Below are 22102 nucleotides of genomic sequence, written 5' to 3' on the forward strand. Positions count from 1 at the left end.
ATGTTCCGGACCAATGGGAAGGGTCTTGCTCACTGATCAGGGATCCTCAGTTCTGTCGGGGAGGCCTGAGTGCCTTTTAGATACTGAAATGGTGAATGGTGGACCTTGCTGTTGGTTGAGCATGCCCCCAACTCCCCTTGTTTTGTGGCAGGAGTCCCATCTGCTGAGAGTTACCAGGTGGTCAGAGGGTGGGAGCAGTGCCCACTAGTGACCCTACACCTTCCCAAGACCCAAGAATTTCCTGCAAGTCCAGGCCAAAGTGGGGTAGAGATTACGGGTTGGAGTCATAGTGGTGGTGGGGAGTGGGTGGGACACTCCCTGTTGGGAGTGGGGGGCGTGGGACACTCCCCGTGGGGAGTAGGGGAGGGTTTTGGGGGGGTGCGACATGTCCTCTGGGGTGATAGGGGAGGGTTCGACGGGCAGGAGTGGGGATATTTCAGTAACTATTCTCTTGACAGGATTTGTCAGGCATCTCTCTGAGGGTTAGCTTTGGGTAAGACCTGTGGGCCCCTTCCACAGGACCAGAACTGAATCGAGGCGGCTTCAAGATCAATGGTGTCAATTGGCTCTTAAATCCACCCGAATTGTGAGAGGGTTTGCTGCTCTTGGGAGTCAGACGAGGGCTCGCTCCCACAGCTGACGCCCAATTGCCATCTTTTCTGTCACAGTGGCTACATAGAATCCAGCCCAGTCCTTCAGCTGAGGCCAAACCAGGGGTTATGTAAATATTTGATGTATCCTGTAATAAAAGGAAAATGCTGTGGATGCTGGAAGCCTGAAACACTGGAGAAACTCAGCAGGTCTGGCAGCGTTGGTGGAGAGAGAAGCAGAAATAACATCTCCTGGTCCAGTGATCTCTCAAGTGAGTGGCAAGGTTTTTACATAGAGCGGTAGGAGTCTGGTACCAGGGGTAGTTGTGGAGGCAGGTACAATAAGGGCATTTATTCATGTGCTTTTAGATAAGCACATGAATATGCAAGGAATGGAGGAATATGGGCCAAGGGCAGGCAGAAGGGATTAGTTTAAGTTGACGCCATGTTCGGTACAGTATCATGGGCCCAAGGGCCTGTTCCTGTGCTATGAGTTAGGTCAAAACATTAGCTGTTTCTCTCTCCCTCTCCACAGATGCTGCCAGACCTGCTGAGTTTCTCTAGCATTCTGTGTTTGTTTAATATAGCCTCCTTGCTTTTGTAACCTAAGCTGAGAGTAAAGCCGAGAATCCTGTGCGTGCTGTGCAACAGTCTTATCGACTGTTCATGCTAGCTTCAAAGCCAGAGTCTATCGCAATAGAATTTTTTTTTTTTTAATAACTCTACACCACACATTTTTTCCAAGCAGCCAGCATGGGAATATTTTAAATGCTTCTGCTATATTTATATCCCGTGCCGTCTCTTTACCCAACACTGAAGTCTTGTCTGGTTGAAAGGAGGATTGTATGCTACAGCAGACCTATCCATAGCAACACTGTTGATACCAATCTTTGGGAACTTGGCAGCTTTACTCAGTTGAAATGACTAACCAGTGCTATGCTAACCAGTACTGAATGAGGCAAGGTCCTACAAACAGCAGGGTAATAACATGGCGATGAACGTTCTCTTAACAAAGTTGATTATAGGGTAATTCTTGTCCACTACACCAGGGCAATTACCCATGCTCATTGAAGGTTGCCCCACAGGATCTCTTCCGTCCCTGTGGATGGGCAGGTGGATCCTCAGTTTACCCAAAAGATGGAAACTCTAATAGCGCAGGACCTCTCTCAGTAATACCTGTCAGTGTTGATTTGGTGTTGACCTTGTGCGTTTGAATCAGGCTGTATATGTTGACTGTGCAGTTTGTCTCATGGTGGAGAGTGCACCTTACAGTAGCTGTTGGAGGAGGAGGAGGAATAAACCAGAGGGTAGTCGTAATTGGATTATTAATTCCAGATTTCCATTGAATTCATATTCCACCATTGTCAGTGGTGGCAGGATTCCAACCCGGGTCCCCAGAACACTACCTGAGTCTCTGGATCATTTTGCCTAGTGGTTTTATCACTAGACTATCACCCACGCCACCCTTTGGAAAACCATAATTGTATCGCCCACATCCACACCCTTGGGCAGTAAATCCCAGATTCTAACTATTCTGGGACAGCCGCACCAATCAACCACACCGCCCTGTGGCCCAACATTTCAACTCCCCCTCCCACTCGGCGGAGGACATGGGCCTCCTTCACCATCGCTCCCTCACCACCCGACCCCTGGAGGAAGAACGCCTCATCTTCCACCTCGGAACACTTCAACCCCGGGGCATCAATGTGGACTTCACCAGTTTCCTCATTTTCCCCTTCCCCTACCTCACCCTAGTTCCAAACTTCCAGCTCAGCACCGTCCCCATGACTTGTCCTACCTGCCTATCTTCCTTCCCACCTATCCAGCCCACCCTCCTCTCTGACCAGTCACCTCCATCCCCACCCCCATCCACATATGCTACTTTCTCCCCACCCCCACCCTCCTCGGCACCCTGCCTCTATCCCTGATGAAGGGCTTTTGCCCGAAATGTCGATTTTCCTGCTCCTCGGATGCTGCTTGACCTGCTGTGCTTTTCCAGCACCACTCTAATCGAGACTCTGGTTTCCAGCATCTGCAGCCCTTGTTTTTACCTTTTTAATCTAACTACTTGCTGTCTAACTACTGCTTCTACCCATGTTACTGTTGATCCAACAACACTGCACTCTTCTTCCCCCCCCCCCCCCCCCCCCCCGCCCTCCCCCAACCCACATACCCCTCTCTCGACAGAGCCAACCCCCACTTCCTCCACCATCGCTAAACTATAGCCTCCGTCTCTCCACAACCTGGAACTTGCTGGTGGGTGTAGTACCAGTATCAGCCACTGCTTTCCAGGTAGCAGTGCTGAGTACGGAAGCTGCTATTGATGGGACTTCCACCTGTCTGAATGGCATGTGACTGAGTAAATGTTCTGGAGACTTGGTTTCAGATCTCACTGTGGCATCTCGAGTTGCACTTGAGAAGGGGTGGTGAGCTGCCTTCTTGAACCCTTGAATTGGTTCAGATAGTGCCCTGTTGCTGGTTTTGGGGTGGGGGGTGTGGAGGAATTTCCAGGATTCTGACCCAATGATATTGAAGGACTGGTAATACATTTCTGTATCATGCTGGTGGGTGGCTTGGAGGGAACTTGCAAACATTCTGTGACCTCCTAAGCGAGCTTTAATGTTTCTGTCTGGCTGATTAGATTGATTTGTACTGCGATTTCCACTGCGCTGTGCAGAGGGATGTTTATGCCCCTTTGACCATATTGTGACACCCTGCACTGTTATTTTATGGTTTCTAATTCTCATTTGTACACAATGGATCGCTCAGTTTTCTCGGTGCATTGCACTTAATTTAATCAGTTTGTCAGAAGTAACTCATTGCTTCAAATGAATTCACTTCAGTCCTGGAATGTAAATGTGTGTTGAAAATTTTAAAAGTGCGTTTTAAATCTGCCTCCTGTGGTTTAATGTAGTTAACTTGGCAAATTTCCCCGTTCTCTACCTCTTAGCTTTTTGCTTGTCCCAGATTGAATCATCACCAAGTGTGTTTTTATAGAAACCCCAGCCATGTCTAATTGTGTACGAGGTGATCGGGCCTGAGGGCTTGCTGTGATTTAGTAATGTGAAATGCTGGCTGTGTGCAATTGTCATGCTTGAACTGTGGAAAGCGGCCAGGAGTACACTTCTGGGCCCGGTCCTCCATTGTTCAATTATGTTAATGTCACACAGTAGCCGCTGCTTTGACCTGATGCTGCTGGTTGTTTCCTGGTGCTGTGCAAATCCCATCGTTCTGTTACTAACTTTGCACTAAATCAGAAGTCGCGTGACACCTGGTCATAGTCCAACAGGTTTATTTGAAATCACAAGCTTCAGGAGCACTGCTCCTTTTGCCAGGGGAAGTGCAACCTGATGAAGTTCTGTGTTCAGAAAGCTTCTGATTTCAAATAAAACCGTTGGTCTGTAACCTCATGTCATGTGACCTCTGACTAATTTCTCTTCAGAAATGCTGCCAGACCTGCTGAGCTTTTCCAGCATTTGTTTTTGTCTTTGTCTCTGGGGTCACTGGTTCAAATCCCAGTTGGCAGAATTGAATCCATGAGTAAATCAGGGAGAGAATGCTGATCCTCAAAATGGCGACTGTGAAGACTGTCATCGTTTGTTATAAAAAGCCATCTTGTTGACTAATGTTCTTTAGGGAAGGAAATCTGTCTTCCTTACCTGGTCTGGCCGACTGACTCCAGACCCACAATAGAGGTTAACCTCGAACTGCCCTCAGCAATGGCTGTTCCGTTCCAACGCAATTAAGGAACAGCAACGAATGCTGGATTTGCCAGTGACTCCCACATCCCATTGGAACAATGGGGAATAAATTTAGATCACAGCCGAACATGGGAGAAGTGTATTTGGACGTGAAACTTTATCTCTATTTCTCTTTCCGTGGACCCTTCTGAATTTCTTCACTACTTGTTTCTAACTTCAGATTTCCAGCATCTGTGGTAATGTGTTTTTTCTGAAATCATGACTGATTTGTACTTCAACTTCAATTATCTCCTTTCTATTCCAGTCACTTTCTATTGTTACCCAGCAAAACATCTATTGCTCTTGGTCTTAAACTCCAATTGCCTCTCTCTTTTTGGAGAGTTACAAGTCTCCACAACCCCTTTTGTATGAGGAAGGTCACCATGGCTTGACCCCTGAACGGGTTGATTTTAGATTGATGTCCCTTTTGATTGTGAAGCCCAGTTGACCCTTTTTAATCTTGGCATCATTCTGGTAAATCTGCACTCTATCCCTAAAGCTAAAACGATCACCTCCCCTCATCATCATTGGCAGTCCGTTTGAGACCATGATCTGACTGTTCCACTCTCTGGGTGAGTCTGTAGGTGGCTATACAGACCGATGGGGCTGGGGCAGGTGGTGCTCGCAGGAAGGGGGTGAGTGGGATGTTGGTGTGGGCAGCTCACTCCTTTTGCTGTTTTCCTCTGGCTTCCATTTTTTTTCCCCACCGACAGGTGCTCAATACCTTCCCAGATGCTAGTGCTCTTGGGATTGGCCTGCCGTTTTGGAGTGGGTGTAGAGCATCTATCACCTTACTCAAGTGTGGGAACAGGCAGCAATATTGTACCTTTTTATTAACATCGATACAGGATATATATGGGATTGTTTTTTGTTCAATGGGAAGTAACAGCCAGAGTCAGAGAGACACAGGAATGGAATCCATTCTAATTATTATTAGATTAACACTAGGATGTGGCCTAACTTCTACATAACCTTTTTTAAAAAACGAAGTGTTGTCTGTTATGGAAATTCTCTAAACCATATTTAAACCTGTGGATTCGAAACACAGTGATTGGACCTTTCTGCCATTGGCATAATATTAGGCGATTTCTCACGAACCACCTTTTTTAAAGCAGGCAGCTGCGTCGCAAGGAACTTCTTGACAAACATTCGCTCGCATTTGGCTGATGAGGAGGAACCCCAAGTACCCGCATCCCACCTCCACATCTCCTCCCCTTGGTTGTCTTCGCTTGAATAAAGGCCAAGGCTATAATATTGAACAACAGGACCACAAGGCAGCTGACCTCTCCCCTCCTCCGCTCCCCCTCACTCATTCCTTTTATTAAATTAAATATGAGCCTGGGAGCAGCACGTTGATGAAACATTAAATTCCTTTTGTACCTCCATTTAATCAGATTCATTAACTGTTGGACACTGGCAAGCAGTCTGTTACCAAAGAACGAATGTCAGATAGGCTTTCTTTTACACATTTTATGCTAGTTTTTACTGGGCGGCAATCCACTGTTTAATATCCACGAAGTTGGTGTTTTGTGTGTACAAGTCCCGAAGTCGGGTTTGAACCCACAGCCTTCAGACTCTGAGGTAACAGTGCTGCCCAGTAACTCAGAATAGCATTGCAAGATGTTTGAAAATCGCATGTAAATATCAAAGTTAAAAGGGTTACCTGAGTTTTAAGAGCAAAGGGAAATGACCTTAAAATTAGATTATTTAGAGGTTTTTGTATTCATCATGGAATGGGAGTGTCACTGGCTGGGCCCAACATTTGTAACCCGTCCTTAGTTACCTCCTTGAGAAGGTGGGGATGAGCTACCTTCTTCAACTGCTGCAGTCCATGTGCTGTGGGTTGACCCACAATGCCCTTAGAGAGGGAGTTCCAGGATTTTGACTCAGTGACAATGTAGGAACGGTGATTTATTTCCACATCTGGATGGTGAGCGGCTCGGAGGGGAAACTTGCAGTTGATGGTGTTCCCATGTATCGGCTGCCCTCTGTGAATTTCTGCAGTGCATCTTGTAGATGGTGTACACTGCTGTTACTGAGCGTTGATGGTAGAGGGATGCTGTTTGTGGATGCATTGTCCATCAAGCTGGGCTTTGCTCTGGATGGTGTGAAGTTTCTTGAGTTTTGTTGGAGCTGCACTCATCTCGGCAAGTAGGCATCATTCCATCAGATTCATGACTTGGGCAATGTAGATAGAGGACAGGCTTTGGGGAGTTATTTGCTGCAGTGTTCCTAACCTCTGACCTGATCTTGCAGTCACTGTGTTTATGTAGTGAGTCCAGTTGAGTTTCTGGTCTATGGTATTACCCACAATATTGACAGTAGGAGACTCCATGATGGTAATTTTGTTGAATGTCAAGGTGGGGTGGTTAGATCCTCTCTCATAGGAGAGGGTCATCGCCTAGCATTTGTGTGCCATGAGTGTTCCTTGCCACTTGTCAGCCCAATCTTGGATATTGTCCAGATCTTGTTGTGTTTGGACACAGACTGCTTCAGTGTCTGAGCAGTCACAAATGGAGCTGAACATCCCACTTCTGACCTTATGATGGAGGGAAGGCCATTGATGAAGCAGCTGAAGATGGTTAGGGCTAGGGCACTACCCTGAGGAACTCATGCAGGAATGTCCTGGAGCTGAAATGCCTGACCTCCAACAACCACAACCATCTTCCTATGTCCCAGATATGACTGCACCCAGCTGTGGGTTTGCCTCTTTGTTCCCATTGTTTCCAGTTTTGCTCGGGCTCCTTGGCACCACACTCAGTCAAATGCTGCCTTCATGTGCAGGGCAGTCGAAGAACAAAAAGGTGACGTCAGGAAACACTCAATCACATAAAGAATAGTGGAAATGAGGCACTGACTTTTGAATCGTGGATCATGGAGAAAAAGTGATTAGGTTTTTGGGTAAGTGAATTAGAGAGTGGGGTAAAAGGCTGATCGATTAAGCTGAGGGACCAATCAGTCAACATAGTGGGTTTGTAGCCCATACTCTGGGCTGAATTCTTTATGCTAACGGGAATACTGATCAAGGTGTTGACTGGGGATTCGGGAGATTAACTCATTTCAGTAAGAACTTTTCCATCTTGAAGCAGAGCACATCCCACACAAACCCATTTCATTCCAGTTGATACTTCACTTATTTTCGGGAAGAATTTCCTGACATCTGACTATCAATCTGGTGTCCTGTCAACCTAAGACCACAACCGTAGGAGCAGAAGAAGGCCATTCAGCCCGTTAAGTCTGCTTCACTCTTCAATGAGATCGTGGCTGATCTGATCATCTTCAGTTCCACTCTCCTGCCATTTCCCCAGAACCCTTGATTCCCTTACTGATGATCCACCTATCACAGCCTTGAACATACTTAATGACCCAGCCTATTCAGCCCCTCTGGTAAAGAATCCATGGATTAATTATCCTCTGAAAGAAGAAAGTTGTCATCTGTTTTAAATGTATGCTCGCTTTATTCTGAGATTCTGATAGTGCTAGTTTCAGATTAGTCTGAAGTACATGGACTGTATGGGAAAGAAAGGGTACCCTCTTGGTCCAAATGTTTATACACCACATAAAAGCAGTGTTTAACATCTGTCTTTTTCCTCAGCCATTTGTCTTCACCCCTTGTAAAAACCTGAACAGCTGGAGATTTTACAACCTTGTCACTCAATCCCTTTCCATTGACAATCGGAACATTTGTTGGAAGAGTTAAACGGTGAGAATGGCTGTGTTTTAATTAACACCCGCTCAATCAACCAGGCAGTGACAAGGAAAGCTGGTGGCTATATAACACGGTTTTGCTGTTGCTTAAAAGGGTTCAACTATCTGAAAGCATCAATATTGGTGCTTTTGTGGCTGAATCAATTATTTTAAATATTGATATAAGACTTTAAAAATCCAGGCATAAGCACTGGAGAAAAAAAACACAGAAATGGCAAACATAGCTTTAGGAAAAGGACTTACTATAGTTTACAATACATATCCCTCTTAAACCCTTGCTATTCATATACCCATCCCGATTCATTTTAAATGTTGTAATTGTACCACCCTCCACTACCTCTCTCCATACACGCACCACCCAATACATGAAAAGGTTACCCCTTCGGTCCCTTTTAAGGGTCCCCCAGTGCACCATGGTGGCTCGGTGGTTAGTACTGCTACCTCACAATGCCAGGGACCCGGGTTCGATTCCAGTCTCTGGCGAATGTCTGGAGTTTGCACGTTCTCCCAGTGTCTGCATGTGTTTCCTCTAGGTGCTCTGGTTTCCTCCCACAGTCCAAAGATGTGCAGATTGGGGTTGATTGGCCATGCTAAATTGCCCATAGCGTTCAGGAATGTGCAGACTTCCTTCCCTAAAGGGCGCGAGTGAACCAGGTAGATTTTTATGACAATTGATGTTAATTTCATGGACATTGTTACTGAGGTTTGCTTTCAATACCAGATTTACTAATTGAAATCAAATTCCTGCAGCTACCATGGTGGGATTTGAAACTGATGTCCCCAAAGCATTAGAAAAAAACTGAAAAAGACTGCGGAGGCAGAATTTATTCACTCATGCAGTTTGGGCATCGCTGGCCTAGCCAGCGTTTGTTGTCCCTCCCTAATTGTCCCTTGTGAAGATGGTGAGCTACCTTGAACCGCTGCAGTCCATGTACTGTAGGTTGACCCACGATGCCCTTAGGGAACCACTTCCTGGATTTTGACCCAGTGACACTGAAGGAACGGAGATTATATTTCCAAGTTGGGACGTTAAGATTTTCTGGTGCCTGTCTGGTATATAAGAATGCAAATCTTTATTGTCCAAATCCCTGATGGTCGTTTGGTTTTCCTTGTGAGCTTTGCGAAACAAGTTATGAATCCTCTTCGAACTTTAACACCCTCCAGACAGCCAACTGCGCTGGTGGTTTGGTGGGGTGGTACGGTGGCTCAGTGGTTAGCATTGCTGCTCAGCGCTAGGGACCCAGGTTCGATTCCAGCCCCAAGTGACTGTCTGTATGGAGTTTGCACATTCTCCCCATGTCTGCGTCGGTTTCCTCCCACAATCCAAAGATGTGCTGGTGAATCCAATAGGTGAATTGGCCATGCTAAATTGACCATAATGTTCAGGGACTGTGTAGGTTATGTGCATCAGATTAGACTAGATTCCCTACAGTGTGGAAACAGGCCCTTCGGCCCAACCAGTCCACACCGACCCTCCGAAGAGTAACCCACCCAGGCCTATTTCCCTCTGACTAATGCACCTAACACTATGGGCAATTTTACCTTGGCCAATTCAACTGACCTGCACATCTTTGGACTGTGAGGAAACCGGAACACCTGGAGGAAACTGTGCAAACTCCACACACAGTCACCCGAGGCTGGAATTGAACCAGGGACCCTGGTGCTGTGAGGCAGCAGTGCTAACCACTGAGCCACCGTGTCTTCCTTGGGGAAGGGGTTTGGGTGGGATACTCTTTGGAGGGTCTGTGTGGACTTGTTGGGCCGAAGGGCCTGTTTCCACACTGTAGGGATTCAATGATTCTATGAAAAGAACAAATCTCTCATCCTAAACTTTGTACTTATTGCTTTTTGAACTGCGTCTGCAAAGCTATACCAAGAATCCTGATACCATTTAAATAGTCTGAAGGGAAATGTCAACATGCTCAATCCAATCTCTTCTGTCTAGGGACTTCCACGTTAATTACCATTAATTATCATTGATTTTGTTGTCTTTCACCTTTTGCACTATTTTGATTTCTGACTCATCCCAGAGAGCAGGCGTACTAGGGAAAACACTGCTTTCTAACATTCTGGCCTGAAATCAAGTTGCAGTGAGGGAAGAATTCCTTTTCCTTCAGCACACGCCTCCCAGGATATTAACTCCAGTTACTAAAGTGAAGACGAACCTAACTTTTAGCTGAACATGCATTTTTCTACGGACAGGAGACTGGTGTCAGTGCTGGAAAGGTCATGGCTTCCCCGTCCCCTCCAGCCAGAGTCAAACAGGAGAATATCGACTGTCCAACGATTCCTTCTGACACCTCCTCGTGCTGAACGGAAGGAAATGAAATCCAGATTGACACTGAGGGAGTGCTGCTTGGTCTGAAATCTCCCAGAAAAGACATTGATCTTACAGGGCAAAAGAATCTTTCGTTTAATGTCAAAGACCCAGTGAGCTCGTGTGACAGGGTGGAGTGGGTTGTTTGTGCCAATCTGCTGGTCAATGTTTATTCCTTGACTAACCTCACAAAACGTGATTATCTTGGACCATGTTGACTGTAGTGTAATTGTTGTGCTTCCCACAGGAAAGCAATGACTGCGGAGTATTTTACTGACTGTGAAGCAAGTTGGGTGGTGCTGAGGTTGTAAGCGATGCAAATCTATATAACTGTCAGCCGTACAAATATGCAGCACAGCCATTTTACTGTTAGCAGCCTCAGGGCAGCTTGTCATAAGGTGTTTGTCCTCCTTTCAATCACTTTTCATTCTCTGTATTATGTAACACCTTTTGCTCTGGTTAAATATGGTTTCAGAGCCTTGTTCAGTCATGTCTTCATCTAATCGACAATTTATCTGCTCCACAGAGCAGATCAAGTGAAAAGATTAACATAATAATCCTTCATTGAAAGAGACATTACATTTTTATGAAACCTTTACAAATCTCCCTTTTTATTTAACAACCTTCTCAACCTCCAGATATCCGAAATCACTGAAAAGCTTTTTCGGGTGTAGCCACTGTTGTAGTGCTGAAAGTACAGCTTTGAGAAACCACCTACATGCAGCAACCTCCTACACACAGCAAGACAACTTCTTTAAGAAAAGGTTGTTGGTCAAGGAACTTGAGAGGTAACCCACTCGTTGCTTGAAATGTGCTTTGGGTTTTTTTTAAATCATCTGTCTCTGATAGGACATCAGCTTCCCATCTCACCCGAAAGAACACTTTATGTTCCTTTAATGCCAATCTCTGAGGTCAGCATAAGTTGGGCAGCAGCATATGAGGCTTAAATCCACAGCTTGCTGATCGCGAAGGGATACCATTACCAACTGAGAGTGCGGTGCTGGAAAAGTACAGCTGGTCAGGCAGCATTCGAGAAGCAGGAGAATTGACATTTCGGCATAAGCTCTTCACCAGGAATCCCTAATGAAGAGCTTATGCTCAACTTCGATTCTCCTTCTCGAATGCTGCCTGACCGGCTGTGCTTTTCCAGCACCACACTCTTTGACTCAGATCTCCAGCATCTGCAATCCTCACTTTCTGCTGATTTTTGGAGGTACCAGTGATGTGCTGGGATGTACAAAGTTTGAAAATCTCACAATACCAGGTTATAGTCCAACAGGTTTATTTGGAAGGACTACCTATCGGAACACTGCTCCTTAATCAGGTGGTTGTGTTCTGTGTCGATATGCGCGATCTTCTTGGAGATCCTCTCCACTTTGAGCTGGCAGTTAGTGGCGTTGATGGTAGTCATGGTTTGGAGGTGCCAGTGTTGGACTGGGGTGCACACAACCACCTGATGAAAGAGCAGTGCTCAGAAAACCAGTGCTTTCAAACAAACCTGTTGGACTATAACCTAGTGTTGTGATTTTTAACTTTGTCCCAGTTATTATACCAATTGAGCCAAATAAGGGACCCCTAGGTTGTATTTTGAAAGTCTGAAGCTGAGAAAAGTTGGAGCTGATGGTGATACAGTGATCTAATTAGCCAAAATAGAGTTGTAGAGTTTTATAGGACAAAGAAGCCTTTTATTCCATTGTGTCCATGCCAGGCACCAAGCAGTCATCTACTCCAGCCCTGTTTTCCAGCAGTTTTGCATGCTGTGATGTTACAAGTTTTCATCTATGTAGTTCGTGAATACAGTGATGGTTCCCACGTCTACCATTCTTTCAGACTTCGAGTTCCAGATACCCGTGACATGCTGGGAGGAAAGTACATTATTCCTACATATTAATGTCAGGATCCCTGTAATGTCGTCCTCTTGTCTCCTACATCAGCCTGGGATGCTGGTCGTGGGGATTTATCTGATTTTAAACCAGCTAAAATACCTTCTCCCTCTCGGTTGTAGTTTGATCCAGCCCTCTGGAGAGGGCTCATTTGGCATAATGGTGGTGCCCTTTCCTCTGGAGCAGAAGGTCACGGTTCAGTTGCAGCTGCCTCAGTTTTCTGGCCAGTGTCTGGGCTCTGCGCAGAGTCGTTGCATTAGGACTTGTGTTTTTATTCCCTGGGCCAGCATTGATTACCCTTGAGAAGGTGGTACACTGCCATCCAAGGTTTCTGGTGTCTGTCATATAAAGGCTGTGGCCCAGCCAGTGGAGCTCAGTGTTGGGCTTACAGCCTCTGGAGAGGACGCTGCATTTAACCTGCTTTTCATGGCATATGGTGGATCTAGTAACTGCTGCTGATCACATTTCTACAATGCTTTGAGGTTCCTTTAACTCTAGGATTGTAAATGTTATCATAATCAAAGCTCTTCACAGCTAATTAAGTATGTTTCAAGTGTCTTTACCAGTAAATGTAGGCAAGCAATTGATGGATATACTACAGCTAATTCCAGTACTATTTAAAATTGTAATTAGAAACAGGGTCATCCCTGGTGTTCTCCTCTCACTCACTGAATCAACATCCTTTCTTATTTCGCCATTCTGTTGTGGACTCGCTCTGCGCACAGGGCAGCGTTAGAAAAAGCAACAGGTGAAACATGAGCTCCCAGCCAGATGTGACCCAGTGTTAATAAAACACAACAGAAAGGGCACCAGCTGGATCTGAGCATTTCCAAAGGGTCAGAGTGACCCAGGAATGAAGCAGTGACTTGGAAGCTCTGGAGTGAAACACTCATGGTGGTGGCGGGGCTGGATCATGAAACAAACTCACCGATTCGGGGACCTGGTCAGTGAATGGAGTTAGAGCTGAAAAATGTGACGCTGGAAAAGCGCAGCATGTCAGGCAGCATCCAAGGAGCAAGGGAATCGACGAAACGTCGATTCTTCTGCTCCTTGGATGCTGCCTGACCTGCTGCGCTTTTCCAGCAACACATTTTTCAGCTCTGATCTCCAGCATCTGCAGTCCTCACTTTCTCCTAGTGAATGGAGTTAGGCCTGGTCCAGCCTTCTGATCTATCGATTACGCCTTCATTAACTTAGTCAGCAAGATTTTGGAAACTTGCATCAAGTTGACTGTGTTAAACTTGCTGCTTTTAACACGATGAATTGTCTCAGTGCTCCAAGGGATATTATCAAGCAAAATTCAACACTTGATCTAAGTCAATGCACAATCCATGAAAAGCTGCAAAGCATCATTTTTTTTTCTCCACCCCCAGCCCCCCCTGCTCACAACATTCCAGAGATCATTTTCAGAATATGAAGATTATTTTTAGTTCGGTCATGTTAATAATCAATTTTCATCCTGCTAACTTTCTTTCACTAAACCTTTGAGCAGTTTTTTGTCCCCACATATACAGTTGTAGTGTTCAGTTTGTGGCTGTTCTGACAGCTCAGAGCTGTTGGACTGTCTGTGATGCTAGAAATCTGAAAGTCTAAGGCCTAAACACTACCTTTCACCTCCTTTAGCCAGCCCCACACCCCTTCCCTTGTCACGCTCTTGCTCTCGCTCTTCCCCATCTCCCACCTATTGTTTATCCTTCTCCTGCCACTCACCCAGCCTTTAACATAGTAGCTAGGATTAAGGTGGCATATATCTGTTCTGAAGAAGGGTTGCTGTACTCCGAGTCTACCTTCTATTCACCGATGCTGCCAGACCTGCTGAGTTTTTCCAGCATTGATCTCCGATTTTGAGCATCGTCAGTTTGTTTATTTTCCTTTGTTGGATTATCTGTGTTCTCTCTGAGCATCTTGGTGGTTTGGAGTCTGCACACTTCCTTCACCACAGAAGGATCAGCAGGGTGGCACAGTGGTTAGAACTGCTGCCTCACAGTGCCAGGGACCCGGGTTCGATTCCAGCCTCAGGCGACTGTCTCTGTCTGTCTGTCTGTGTGGAGATTGCACATTCTCCCTGGAAATTGTCTGTAATCTTCAGGAATGAATGCATTAGTCAGGGGTAAATGTAAAGGAATGGGCAGGTTACTGTCTGGAGGGTCGGTGTGGACTTGTTGGGCCGAAGGGTCTGTTTCCAAACTGTAGGGATTATTTTTTTAAAAATCATGAAGATTAGTTTTCAGATGAGCTTACACATGGTAAGCCTCCCGTGTCTAAAGCTGGCGTAACAACATTCTGCAAGCATTCCTGGCACAGGGGACAAGCTTGAAGCCAGAGGCTGTAGTTGGAGTCATGTGGCTGAGCAGGAATTTCGCACACTGTTCATGCATGTACCAGGTAAAAACAATGACTGCAGATGCTGGAAACCAGATTCTGGATTAGTGGTGCTGGTGGAAGAGCACGGCAATTCAGGCAGCATCCGAGGACAGGCAAAATCGACGTTTCGGGCAAAAGCCCTTCATCGGATGAAGGGCTTTTGCCCGAAACGTCGATTTTGCCTGTCCTCGGATGCTGCCTGAATTGCTGTGCTCTTCCAGCACCACTGATCCAGAATCATGCATGTACCAGCAAGGTTGATAACTGACCTGTTTGGCCAAAATATGAACTTATTCTCCGGGACTGGAGGGGGTCTTGAACCCAAAACATGGATGGTACCAAGGGCCACCCTCCCAGGTCGATTTATTCTAACACTAGACTAACTGTGTGCACAAGGTGAATCAAATGCGAACAGATCATTATGACTTGTCTCATACTGTTTGGATTCTGCAAACTGGGAGGTATGACCTGACTATAGAGCTCGTCAAATCATCACAAACCAAAAATCTTGGCTACAAGAGACATGTTTGGGCCACATGATGCCCATTTCTCCATGTCCTCCAAGTGAATGTGTTATGAAGCGAGTGATGTCACATGTAAATGTTTCCTCTTGCTGCCTTTAGAGGCCATTGAGCATTCGGCAGGTTTTGCCACAGATTGTGAAATGTGCCAACAGCAGAGTTTCGTGAGTGTTCAACTTTTTACTGAATCAGGAGGTTTTTGTCTGTTTGAGTTGGAGAGCTGGGAGCCACCGAGACTGTGTTCGTACTGTCACAGACCCCCCCCCCCCCCGAACTACATACAGTGTGGAAACAGGCCCTTCAGCCCAAGTCCGCAGAGCAACCCACCCAGACCCATTCCCCTACATTTACCCCTTAACCTAACACTATGGGCAATTCGGCATGGCCAATCCACCTAACCTGCACACCTTTGGACTGAGGGAGGAAACCGGAGTACCCGGCGGAAACCCACGCAGACATGGGGAGACTGTGCAAATTCCACAGAGACAGTTGCCTGAGGCGGGAATTGAACCCAGGTCTCTGGTGCTGTGAGGCAGCAGTACTTGCCACCGTGCTACCCCCTCTGTCACACTGTCTCACACAGACACTGTCTCTCCCCTCTCTCCCTCTTTCTCTGTCTCTCTCACACAGACACACTACACTGTCTGCTTGCCCCCTCCCCCCGCATGTATTCTTTCTCTTTCTTTGTCTTTTTCTCTGTCTCTTTCTCTCTCTCAAGCGTGCACACTCTCACACGTGCTGTCTCATTCATGTACTCACACTAAAACATGCATGTTCTTTCTCATGTGCACACCCACATACACCCACACACACCCTCACTCACTCTCTAACTATCACTCTGTTATGCAAAAAGTTCATGGGCTGTGTAGACAGTGTTAACAATTTGGGTCCATTTCTGAACAATGGTCGCTGAACCTGAAACGTTAACTCTGTTTTGTCTTCACGGATGCTGCCAGACCTGCTGATCTTTTCCAGCAATTTCTGTTTTTGTACTAGGATGGGACTCGATTTTAAGCAAACACAAACTCCCGACTTAGATAAATTTAGGCAGTTGTGGGTTGGTAACAGACTGACAGAAAAGGCGATGGATGCTTTCATGCATTCTTGCCTTGAAATAACTAGTCAAGATGATTGAGGTTTATATGTTGCGGAATGGAATTTTCCAACTGGATGAGAATTTGGCTTATCCTAATGACAGATTTCCAGTATTCTGACAAAGTACTACCTCATAGCTTGGGGGCTTTATTTTTATAACAATTTGCTAACAAAGCAGCACTTGCAGACCTATTGCACCTTTTTTTCCATTGGTCTGCTTGAGGGATTGAATGCCCCCCAGCGTGCACGCTTCCCTGAGATCTCATGTACACCCAGTGAATCATTACTATCTGAAGGTTACATTGCATTGGCTCCAGCTTCCTTGCTACTGCTGAGTTCAGGGTTATGGGTACCCTCCATTCACTCTGATCCATCAGGCTCAACACCCTGGGAGCTCACCAGCTCTTACATTGGAGTATTGTGGTGGCAGTAAATGTGGGGGTTTTGACAATTCCCAATCTCATTCGTTCTCGTAAGGTCTGCTGTATTTAAAGTTGCTCTGGAGGAAGTGCATGAAGCCACAGTGCATGAAATGCACTGTATCCATTTATCACTGAGACCCCAAATTTAGGAATGAAGAGCCAACTAAGCACAAAACCTTTTCCCATGAAAGCCCCTTTATAGAATGTAGTGTTTCAGCAATCAGCCTTCCACTTCTGCTATTCCCATCTGTGGTGATTGACTAGTGTTTTAGATTAGATTAGATTACAGTGTGGAAACAGGCCCTTCGGCCCAACAAGTCCACACTGCCCCGCCGAAGCGCAACCCACCCATACCCCTACATCTACCCCTTACCTAACACTACGGGCAATTTAGCAAGGCCAATTCACCTGACCTGCACATCTTTGGACTGTGGGAGGAAACCGGAGCACCCGGAGGAAACCCACGCAGACACGGGGAGAATGTGCAAACTCCACACAGTCAGTCGCTTGAGGCGGGAATTGAACCCGGGTCTCTGGCGCTGTGAGGCAGCAGTGCTAACCACTGTGCCACCGTGCCGCCCACAAACATGACCTTTTATTAAATGTTGTACAGGACAAGACCTTATATGAGGCTTTTAGATAGAGCTGTTTCTCAGTCATTCTGGTAGGTATGTGACCTTAGACCACTGATACCTTAACTATAACATATTGAATTAAGAGCACCTTGATATCCAAGTCCCAAAGGAATGTTCAGGTTAGAGTTTAGTTCTGGGCATCTTTCTCTCATTGTCAATGGCAATCCCTTGCTAACAAACCGGATTGTCCACCAGCTAACTCTGTGTCATTGCTCCTGGAATCTGAGGCTCCTTGTGTGGCTGAAGAGCCCAATCCTGGACATTCTGGCAGGTGTTTCTAGCGGTGCGGTTGGTCACTGGCCTGGAGATCACTGGCATTCCTCCCGCCGGTTCTTTATCCATAGTTCATCCTGCCGGCATGTGTTCTGGTCGATCCTTCACCCAGGTGCTTTGTCCAAACCCTGTTGCTTCTGAGTAAAAGTCCCATGGACACTGACGTGTGTGTTGCATTTCAGAAACCTGCTCGATCATATTAAACCAAATCAAAATGTGACAGCCCCATCAACAGGACTTTGTAACTATGGCAGAATCACTAATGAAGCTTGTATAATTTTAATCCTGAAGAAGGGCTTATGCCCGAAACGTCGATTCTCCTGTTCCCTGGATGCTGCCTGACGTGCTGCGCTTTTCCAGCAACACATTTTCAGCTCTGATCTCCAGCATCTGCAGCCCTCACTTTCTCCCTGTATAATTTTAATGCAGATTTGCTTTTGGGTTGTCGCTCTTTATCAGTGCAGAAAGCACACAATTGAACAATGCCCTTAACAATATAGTTAATATTCCATTAAGCCTATTTATAATGAAATGCAGAAGCCCAAACATTCTTGTATTTTGCCACTTTGCTGTGAAGTGATAGTGAGTTCAGAGTTGTTCACATTGACTGTCACCTCACTGCAACCAGGCCCACCCAGTGTGTGTGTGAGAGATATCTCAGACTGTAGTTTCTCTTTTACTTTCAGTCTTCTTGTACTGAGAACACCTTGAACTATGGGTGAATTATGCTGTTGCTGGGTTCCTGGGGTGTGCGTGGGGACTGCTTTAGTAATTGCTTTATACCTCCTCTTGACATCTTTTTCCTGCCCCCACCCATTTCGCTTTCATCTCCTCCTCCATGACCAGTGTCACTCTGCCCCAATCTGGGAGCCGGTGGTAATGTAGTCATTCAGCAATGTGAGCTAATGCCCTTTGGAGATACTGGTACATTTCCCACTAGGGTAGCTCATGGAATTTAACTTTGACTAAGAAATCTCGAATAAAGAGTTATCTCTGCAATGGCCACCATGACAACTATCATTTGATTCTTGTAAAAATCCATTTGGCTCACTAATGTCCTTTTAGGGAAGGAAATCTTCTATCCTTAGCTGGTCTGGCCTACGTGTGACTCCAGACCTACATAGATGTGGTGGATTCTTACCTGCCTTCTGGAATGCCCTAGTAGAAAGCCACTCCGTTCAAGGCTATTTAAGGATGAGCAACAAATGATGGTCCAGCCAATGAAGCCCATTGATGACTTTTTAAAGAAATTTCCTGCTGAAGGCACAGTCTCGTGTTGAGCTTCAGATTGACCGTGTGTGTCATCCCTTCCTTTAAGGAGAGTGTTGACCTGTCTCCACAATCATTCTTGAATGAGGGTAGCTGTACCCAAACTCTGCCCCAGTGCAGTTTCTCCCTGGCACATTTCTGGCCGCCTGAATTCAGATCAGAATCGGGGGCCTCTGGCCTCTCTGCAGAAGGAGCCAGGGGTTTCCTGGGTGTCTGTCACTATAAACCACGTGGGCAGTGTATCCCCCACAGGAGCCATCTTTTCCAAAAATTCATTCTCATGGTTTAGTTGCTGCCCAAAAGGCTTACATTTATTGGCCAGCCTGCTGGGTGGCATGATGGCTCAGTGGTTAGCACTGATGCGTCACAGTGCAAGGGACCCGGGTTCGATTCCACCCTTGGCTGACTGGCTGTTTATGTGGAGTTTGTATCCACTCCCCATGTCTGCGTGGGTTTCCTCCCACAGTCCAAAAATCTGCAGGTTAGGTGAATTGGTCACACAAAATTGTCCATAGTGTGAAGTGCATTAGTCAGGGAAAGAGGAATGGGTCTGGTTGAGATACTCTTCAAGGGTTGGTGTGGACTTGTTGGGCCGAATGGCCTGTGTCCAAACTGTAGGGATTCTATGATTCACCAATGGCCTCTCCAGTTCCCTCTGTATAGCTGTGTGGGACTGGAGTCACCTACAGGCCAGATCAGGTTTCCTTCCTGAAAGGCCAGCTTTCTAGGGGAAGCTGAGGGGTGACCTTTGAGGTTTATAAAAAAAATCATGAGGGGCATGGATAGGGTAATTAGACAAAGTCTTTTCCTGGGGGTGGGGGAGGTGAGAACTAGAGGGCATAGGTTTAGGGTGAGAGGGGAAAGATATAAAAGGGACATAAAGGGTGGCTATTTCATACAAGGGTGGTACTTGTGTGGAATGAGCTGCCAGAGGAAATGGTATAGGCTGGTACAATTACAGCATTTGAAAGGGATCTGGATGGGTATATGAAGAGGAAGGGTTTAGAGGGAAATGGGCCAAATGGTGGTAGATTTATTTAGGATATGTGGTCGGCAAGGACGTGTTGGACCGAAGGGTCTATTTCCACTCTCTACACCCTTATGACTCTGACTCCTGTTCTCTCCCCCCCCCTCTCTCCTTTCCCCCCCCCCCTCTTCTCTTCCCCCCCCCCTCTTCTCTTCCCCCCCCCCTCTTCTCTTCCCCCCCCCTCTTCTCTTCCCCCCCCCCTCTTCTCTTCCCCCCCCTCTTCTCTTCCCCCCCCTCTTCTCTTCCCCCCCTCTTCTCTTCCCCCCCCCTCTTCTCTTCCCCCCCCTTCTCTCTCCCCCCCCTTCTCTCTCCCCCCCCTTCTCTCTCCCCCCCCTTCTCTCTCCCCCCCCTTCTCTCTCCCCCCCCTTCTCTCTCCCCCCCCCTTCTCTCTCCCCCCCCCTTCTCTCTCCCCCCCCCTTCTCTCTCCCCCCCCCCTTCTCTCTCCCCCCCCTTCTCTCTTCCCCCCCCCTCTCTCTCCCCCCCCCCCCCTTCTCTCTCCCCCCCCCTTCTCTCTCCCCCCCCTTCTCTCTCCCCCCCCCTTCTCTCTCCCCCCCCCCCTTCTCTCTCCCCCCCCCCTTCTCTCTCCCCCCCCCCCCTTCTCTCTCCCCCCCCCCTCTCTCTCCCCCCCCCTTCTCTCTCCCCCCCCCCCTTCTCTCTCCCCCCCCCCTTCTCTCTCCCCCCCCCCCTTCTCTCTCCCCCCCCCCCTTCTCTCTCCCCCCCCCCCTTCTCTCTCCCCCCCCCCCTTCTCTCTCCCCCCCCCTTCTCTCTCCCCCCCCCCTTCTCTCTCTCCCCCCCCCCTTCTCTCTCCCCCCCCTTCTCTCTCTCCCCCCCCTTCTCTTCCCCCCCCCTTCTCTTCCCCCCCCCCTTCTCTTCCCCCCCCCCCTTCTCTTCCCCCCCCCCTTCTCTTCCCCCCCCCCTTCTCTTCCCCCCCTTCTTCTCTTCCCCCCCCTTCTTCTCTTCCCCCCCCTTCTTCTCTTCCCCCCCCTTCTTCTTCTCTCCCCCCCTCCTTCTTCTCTCCCCCCCTCCTTCTTCTCTCCCCCCCCTCCTTCTTCTCTCCCCCCCCTCCTTCTTCTCTCCCCCCCCCTCCTTCTTCTCTCCTCCCCCCCTCCTTCTTCTCTCCCCCCCCCTCCTTCTTCTCTCCCCCCCCCTCCTTCTTCTCTCCCCCCCCCTCCTTCTTCTTCTCCCCCCCTTCTCTCCCCCCCCTCCTTCTTCTCTCCCCCCCCTCCTTCTTCTCTCCCCCCCCTCCTTCTTCTCTCCCCCCCCTCCTTCTTCTCTCCCCCCCCCCCTCCTTCTTCTCTCCCCCCCCCTCCTTCTTCTCTCCCCCCCCTCCTTCTTCTCTCCCCCCCCTCCTTCTTCTCTCCCCCCCCTCCTTCTTCTCTCCCCCCCCTCCTTCTTCTCTCCCCCCCTCTCCTTCTCTCTCCCCCCCCTCCTTCTTCTCTCCCCCCCCCTCCTTCTTCTCTCCCCCCCCTCCTTCTTCTCTCCCCCCCCTCCTTCTTCTCTCCCCCCCCTCCTTCTTCTCTCCCCCCCCCTCCTTCTTCTCTGCCCCCCCCTCCTTCTTCTTCTCCCCCCCCTCCTTCTTCTCTCCCCCCCCCTCCTTCTTCTCTCCCCCCCCCTCCTTCTTCTCTCCCCCCCCTCCTTCTTCTCTCCCCCCCCTCCTTCTTCTCTCCCCCCCCTCCTTCTTCTCTCCCCCCCCTCCCCTTCTTCTCTTCCCCCCTCCTTCTCCTTCTCTCCCCCCCCCCTTCTCTTCCCCCCCCTTCTCTTCCCCCCCCCCTTCTCTTCCCCCCCCTTCTCTTCCCCCCCCCCCTTCTCTTCCCCCCCCTTCTTCTCTGCCCCCCCCCCTTCTTCTCTCCCCCCCCCCCCCTTCTTCTCTCCCCCCCCCCTCCTTCTTCTCTCCCCCCCCCTCCTTCTTCTCTCCCCCCCCTCCTTCTTCTCTCCCCCCCCCCTCCTTCTTCTCTCCCCCCCCCTCCTTCTTCTCTCCCCTCCTTCTTCTCCCCTCCTTCTTCTCTCCCCCTCCTTCTTCTCTCCCCTCCTTCTTCTCTCCCCTCCTTCTTCTCTCCCCTCCTCTTCTCCTCCCCTCCTTCTTCTCTCCCCTCCTTCTTCTCTCCCCTCCTTCTTCTCTCCCCTCCTCCTTCTCTCCCCCTCCTTCTTCTCTCCCCTCCTTCTCTCTCCCATCCTTCCTTCTCTCCCCTCTCTCTCTCCCCCCCCTCTTCTCTCCCCCCCCCTTCTTCTCTGCCCCCCCTCTCCTCTTCCCCCCCCCT

The 22102-nt window shown here is 48.2% G+C and overlaps 1 protein-coding gene across 1 annotated transcript in view; it reads left to right on the forward strand.

Annotated features, from left to right (window-relative positions):
• LOC122553347 (protein Daple-like) overlaps positions 1–22102 on the forward strand; it is a 271352-nt gene that overhangs the window by 78394 nt on the left and 170856 nt on the right. The gene's annotated exons all lie outside the window — the stretch shown is intronic.

The sequence above is a fragment of the Chiloscyllium plagiosum genome, unplaced genomic scaffold, assembly GCF_037043375.1.
Source record: "Chiloscyllium plagiosum isolate Xiang-an unplaced genomic scaffold, Cpla_swu_hap1 HiC_scaffold_8, whole genome shotgun sequence".
Taxonomy (NCBI): Eukaryota; Metazoa; Chordata; class Chondrichthyes; order Orectolobiformes; family Hemiscylliidae; genus Chiloscyllium; species Chiloscyllium plagiosum.